Here is a 6,775-nt window from a genome sequence, read left to right as displayed (position 1 = left end):
GCTCCAAAATTTCTGTATACTTTTTTTAGCAATAATGGTGCCATCACAGAAGTAAAATTTACCTTTGCCAAGGGAGCTGACACAACCTCCTACCATCAAAAACCCTGGCATTATGACTCGGGTTGCTGGCAACAATCTGGATGATCCTTTTCTTCTTTAGTCCGGAGCATACAGAATCCATATCTCCCAAAAAAAAAAAAAAAAAAACGGAAACGCTAATTCATCTGACCACAGGACTACTATTTTTCCGCACTGTGTGATGATCCATACCAGATACCTCCGAGCCCAGAGAGGTCAACTGCGCTTCTGGACACTGTTAATATATATATATATATATATATATATATATATATATATATATATATATATATATATATATATATATATATATACAGTACTATTTACTGGCATTTGTGAATTTAAATGTGTATTGTGGTACTTGACAAAGGTTTGCCTAAGTAGTCCTGTGAATTTATATGGTGATATTGTTTATAGATCAATGCCGATTCTTTATAGGCCGATCCAATGCTGAGGCATCGGAGATTATAGTTGTTCAGCTTAGGCTCGCGACATTGTCTTTTATGCATTAAAATTCCTCCATATTCTTTGAATCCTTTAATCATTTTATGCACTGTTGCATAAAAACATATCCAAATGTCATTCTATACTGTATCTTACTTTGATTAATTTATTATTTTAAAACATTTCAATAATTTTCTCAAATATTTGTGGCAAACTGGCAATCCTCTGGCCATCTTTGCTCCTAAGGAATGAGACCTTTCTTGGATGCTGCTTTTGAACCAAACTATAATTATACCATCTGTTGACATCATCTGTTTTAAATCACATCATTATTTAACCAATTTATCTGATTACTAGCTCTATGTTGCTTCTGTCCCAACTTTTTAGAATGTGTTCCAGGTCTGAAAGTTGGAAAAGGATGTATATTTACAAATTAAATTAAGTTAAGCAGACAAAACATTAAATACTTTGTGTTTATATCATCTGCAATGAAATTCAAGTCAAAGTAAACTAAAATCACTGCATTCTTTTTTTTATTAGCGTTTTCCATACTGTCCCAACTTTTTCTGATATAGGGTTGTATAATGGGCAGCATGATGGTGCAGTGAGTAGCACTCTCATCTCACAGCAAGAAGGTTGCTGGTTCGAGCCCTGGCTGGGTCAGTTGGTATTTCTGTGTAGAGCAGGGGTCACCAATCTCGGTCCTAGAGGGCCGGTGTCCCTCCAGGATTTAGCTCCTACTTGTCTCAACACACCTGCCTGGATTTTTAAAGTATACCTAACAAGACCTTAATTAGCTTGTTCTGGTGTGTTTGATTAGGGTCGGAGCTAAAATCTGCAGGACACCGGGCCCTCCAGGAACAAGTTTGGTGACCACTGGTGTAGAGTTTGCATTTTCTCCCTGTGCTCACGTGGGTTTCCTCCGGGTGTGCTCTGGTTTCCCCCACAGTCCAAAGACATGCGGTACAGGTGAATTGAATAATTAATTGGCTGTATTGTATGTGTGTGAATACATAGGAATGTATGGGTGTTTCCCAGTGTTAGGTTGCAGCTGGAAGAGCATCCGATGTTACAAAAACGGTTGCTGGATAAGTTGGCGGTTCATTCCACTGTGGGACCCCGGATTAATAAAAGGGATTACGCCGAAAAGAAATGAATGAATTAATGAAATATTACTTTTTTTTAGATAAAATGTTTACGCTGTTCTATTTTATTTTTCTCTTCTTCTTCTTTCGTTTTTATTTTATTTAGTTTCATAGTATGTGTAAATTACTCTGTCCCTGGCAAAAATAAATAAATAAACCATACTCCGAATTTGAACGTAAAATGGGGCATTATGCATTTAAAAAAAGATATATTTTTTTTATTTTTGGAAAGTACTGTAGATGCCATTAAGTATAAAAAAATATATAATTATTATAATTCACACATATGCTTAGATCTGACAAGAATATATGATGTGCTTTAAAACATAAAGTGCTCACAGCATGTGACCTTATGCTTGAATTTACATCATTACTTTGGCCAGAATTTCACCCTTAGGCCCATGTGAAAAAGGTCATTTCCAATGGTTCATTTTGACCTGTAGGTTCATAATGAGGCCAGTTCAAACAAGTTGTGTTTACTGTAAATATCCTAAAATAGTTTCATTGCCTGCTGCGCTCCCTTGAATGACAGCTGAAAATTACTGTTTGGGTATGTCGTAGTGTGGGGAGCACTAGATATTAATATGTTGGTTCACTTTCCACCAAATGTGACTGATGTCTGGTGTCATGTAAGGGCACTGGAGAGTAGCGGCTGCATGGCAGACATTACAGCACTGGTTTGGGGCCAGTGACTTCAGCCCTCTTTGATTTTATTGGCCTAGCAGATCTGATGGCTTCTGTAGTTTAGCTGAGCTCTGGCTCCTGCCATGATGGTGTTATCTATTAGCTGGTTTCTTCAGAAGGAGAGGTGGTGAAAGCAGAATCGCCTCAAGCTGGGTCAGCCGATGGTGAGGGGACTGCTGTGATTGTAGCACACGGTGGAAAACGTGGGCAAATTCTGATGTTTATTCGAAGAGAGAGCTATAGTGCTGCACAGTATTTGCAACAACATTTACATCATTAGTCTGGTGGGTGGTCTCTTCTGGTCAAGCGTCAACAGATACATGTCCTGTTATATAAAGCTTCAACCAAGGCTGGATTCAGGCCCCTGAGAAAGTATTGATGACCAGCAAGAGCATGTGTTGCCGTAAATCTTAAGTTTGATTGACAAATTTATATTTGATGTTGGCGTTTGCACATCTGCATGTAAGCAGATTTTATTGTATCAATATACAATAAAACATAATAGACTATAGATGACCTCAAATAGTTTCCTTGTAGTACATCATTTGCTTCCTTACATGATTTTGTATTTGAATGGTAAGGTGACCAGTCCTGTTCATCTCTGTCCTATATCAATCTTAACTTAACTGGCTAATTGATAGCCTTCACGTGGCAACACATCGTTAGAATAACACCACAGGCAGGCAATGAAACCCTAAAAAAAGAAACAACAAAAACACCATCTACTGTTGTTAGTCAAATCAAGAGCTGAGCTATTTTCTATTTTTATGCAAGATGCTGTATAGTTGTTGTGCATTATAATAGTAGATGAGGAGATGTTGACAGAAGTGAACGAATACTTTTCTTCTAACTTACCAGCAATATTACACTGCAAAAAAATATTTTCTTAGATTTTTTGTCTTCTTTTTTAGTCCAAATATCTAAAAATTCTCATATCAAAAAACATTTTCTAGGCAAGCAAAACATATTTTCTTGTTTTCAGAAATAATGTGCCAACATTAAGAGAGTTTTTCCTTAAAACAAGCAAAGTAATATTGTTTTCCTTTTGACAATATTATTTTGCTTAACCCATTGGCAGATTATTTTACTTGTTTTAAGGAAAAAAACACTTAAATTTGGCATATTGTTTCTTAAATCATCAAATATGTTTTGCTTGTCTAGAAAATTATACTTAATTTAATATTTTTTAGATATTTGGACTAGAAACAAGACAAACAAAATGTAAGTAAGAAAATATATATATATTTTTTTGCAGTGTAATCTAAGCAAAACAGACTACAAATATTAAGGAAGGCACCCATGTTAAGGTATTCTCCTCAAGATGGATGTAACAATGGTGAACTGAAGCTCCTCAGGGAGGACATGGGGTGCATTTTCGAAGACCATTGTTAGCCAACTAAGTACAAGTTGTGTTGTTACAAACATAGTTTGTTAATTTGGTGTTTCCCAAATTCGTCGTTCCAACGAACATTTGCAAACTGCGTCGCAAACATCTATGCTTGCAACTACACCTGTGGAGCTGTAGTTAGAAACATAGGTCCTGGCTGTGTTCTATTGCCAGTTATCCCCCCTATGCCCTATTCATTTAGAACATTCTAACATTTACACTTGAAATTATTATTTTTAAAAGCATTAAAAGTCATCTCTCTTCGGTGTAATTTGCAATCAAAGTATTTTTACAGTTCAATTTTAGCGATCTTTATGTTTACCATTGCTCTCCCTTTGCAGTGCACTTTGAAAACATTGATATTGACTAACATTTTGAACACAGCCATAGCTCATGACGAAAGCTATAGGTGACCCTATTATTAAAAAGTGGAATTTATGCTATGGCTCTAAAGCTTGTGAAAACCAAAAACATAGCATACGGTAATGCTTTTAATTTTTAGTAAGTTATTTATTAAGTATCTGTACTGTATATGTGGCGGGCCTGTTGATTAGCACATTACTGCTGTGGTTTACATGTCAAATTGTAAAAGTAGAATTTTCAATAAAATAAAATAAATAATATAAAAAATAATAATAAAAAATAAAAATAATCAACATCACCATTAATATTATTATTAAAGAAGGATTTTTTTTTTCATTTCCTAATAAAAATAAACATTAAATTTCATTTCTTAATAAATAGCTTCATTACTTATTTATTTATATGATTTATATATGAGATTAGAATACATGTCAGCTTTGGTAAGTGATTTTAGGTTTTAGAATAGAATATGCAATGTTCTCAATAATACAGTATTTGTGAAGGAAATATTGGTTCTACATAAGCTGTTTACATAGTATTATCCCCCAGTTTTATACAGTATTAGCCCCCTGTTTATTTTTTCCCCAATTTATGTTTAACGAAGAGCAGCTTTTTAAACACATTTCTATAAACAATAGTTTTAATAACTAATTTCTAATAACTAATGTATTTTATATTTGCCATGAGGACAGTAAATAATATTTTACTAGATTTTTTTCAAGACACTTCTATACAGATTAAAGTGAAAATTAGGCTTAAATAGGTTAATTAGATTAGGGCAATTAGGCATTATTGTATAATGATGGTTTGTTCTGTAGACTATCGGGAAAAAAAATAGGTTTAAAGAGGCTAATAATTTTGACTTTAAAATGGTGTTTAAAAAGTAATAACGGCTTTTTTTTTCTTGCTGAAATAAAACTGATTCTTTTATTATTAAGTCTTTCTCCAGAAGAAAAAATATTACCAGACATACTGTAAAAAAATTCTTGCCCTGTTAAATAATTAGGAAAAAAGAAAAAAAAAATCTAATGGGGGCTAATAACTCTAAGTTCAACTGTATATTTCCACTAATATGGAAAATTAGTGCATGTTTTTAGCAAAACTAATATTGTTTTTTTTTTTTGTTTTTTTTTTTTTTTTAATGCGTGTGCATGTAAGACATTATAATTTGCACAAAGAAATTATGGGGGTCTTATCTAAAGGAGTTGTTACTCCACCCAGTTTAGAGCATCATTATAGGCAGTTTACATTATAACTAATGCGGTACAAACGATGAATCTGCGACAAAGAAATTTAAACACTCATCTCTAGTTAGGAAACACACTCCTGGTCGATTTTGATGACTGAAAGATGTTGTTAATACATCGGAAATGCCTAAGATGTGCAGCTCTAAACTTTTTTTTTTTTTTTTTTTGTTGACATGATCCAAATATCTGTAGCTTAAGACCATAGACTGTATAAAAATATGAAATCTGACCGTTTTCTGCTGCGTTTCTATGGAGATTTGCATGGTTAAGGCCTCATATCAATGTAAAACTATCAAGATCTTCAGGTTATTTTAATAATTAGGACAGGTGTATTTGGGACTGAGCTCATCAGGTAGATCTCCATGACTGGCCAATTTGGTTGCTGAATAATGGGTTTTATTGTTGCTTGCTTGTGTGATAATTCTTCTAAAAGGAGTTTTAGTGTCACAGAGTCTATGCCGTGTGACCTGCTTATTACAAATGCACACAGACATCCCTCGCCTCCTCTGAAGACATTTAAACACATAGCAAGGAGAAGTGGGAGTGAAGCAAACAGCATGGATGAAGACCTCTATTGGAGCATATGGATGCCATTTGTACTGAGCGGTGAGAATGTATAGGTCAGTCTGCCCTCTGGTATCTCTCTATCCATCTGTTTTCACATTACTTGCAAATTATAGCGTCCTCCAGACCCAAATGAACATAAATCAGCACCACAAACGTGCAGAAGTTTTCCCCGCTGTCATAAAACAATGATTTAGGGTCGGCCCTGTGAAAATATGCCGCTGCGAATTCGCCCCTGCGCCCCAGCAGTAGAAACACAAAGCACGATCTCATCGGAGTAATTTATGGCCTCCCTGGGAGATGTGGATGATTAGGGCCCGGGCCACCAACAGACAGAAAAACAGTAGGAACTCCAATAAGACCCACTGGAAAACCCAGGTCAAATTTATCAAGCAAGTCAACAGAATCAATTTCTGTTTGGAAAGAGGTGAGCATGGGGAGATATACGGTGTTTTTAGTATACTGGTACATCTCAGAAACATTTGCTCACTGGGCATTTGTGTGTTTTGGAGTTGCTAAATTAAATAGTTGTAGCTGAGAACATGTGATGCATTAGACGTCCTTGTGGCCAAATCAAATATACAATTGGACGATCCTGGATTTTTGGAAATGCATTAAAAGGTTCCAGATATTTAAGGAAATTATGTCATTGTCATTTAATTTTTTTAGAAAGGAGCACTGATAAAGTAAAGATAAATGCGTGCTGTTCATGAAAGACTGTTGTGAATGCTCACACAAGCCTGCAGAAACGCTCTGTCATGTGCATGTTGCCTCTTGGGGGGTCAGCGGCATTTACAAGTCTCCTTGTTGGGTTGGAGGTGGCAGGGTAAACCTCCTTCACACTGGCTTCCTGGACCTTGGTT

Source organism: Danio rerio, chromosome 17, assembly GCF_052040795.2.
Source record: "Danio rerio strain M-AB ecotype USA chromosome 17, GRCz13ab, whole genome shotgun sequence".
Taxonomy (NCBI): domain Eukaryota; kingdom Metazoa; phylum Chordata; class Actinopteri; order Cypriniformes; family Danionidae; genus Danio; species Danio rerio.
Note: the sequence above shows the minus strand (reverse complement) of the source record.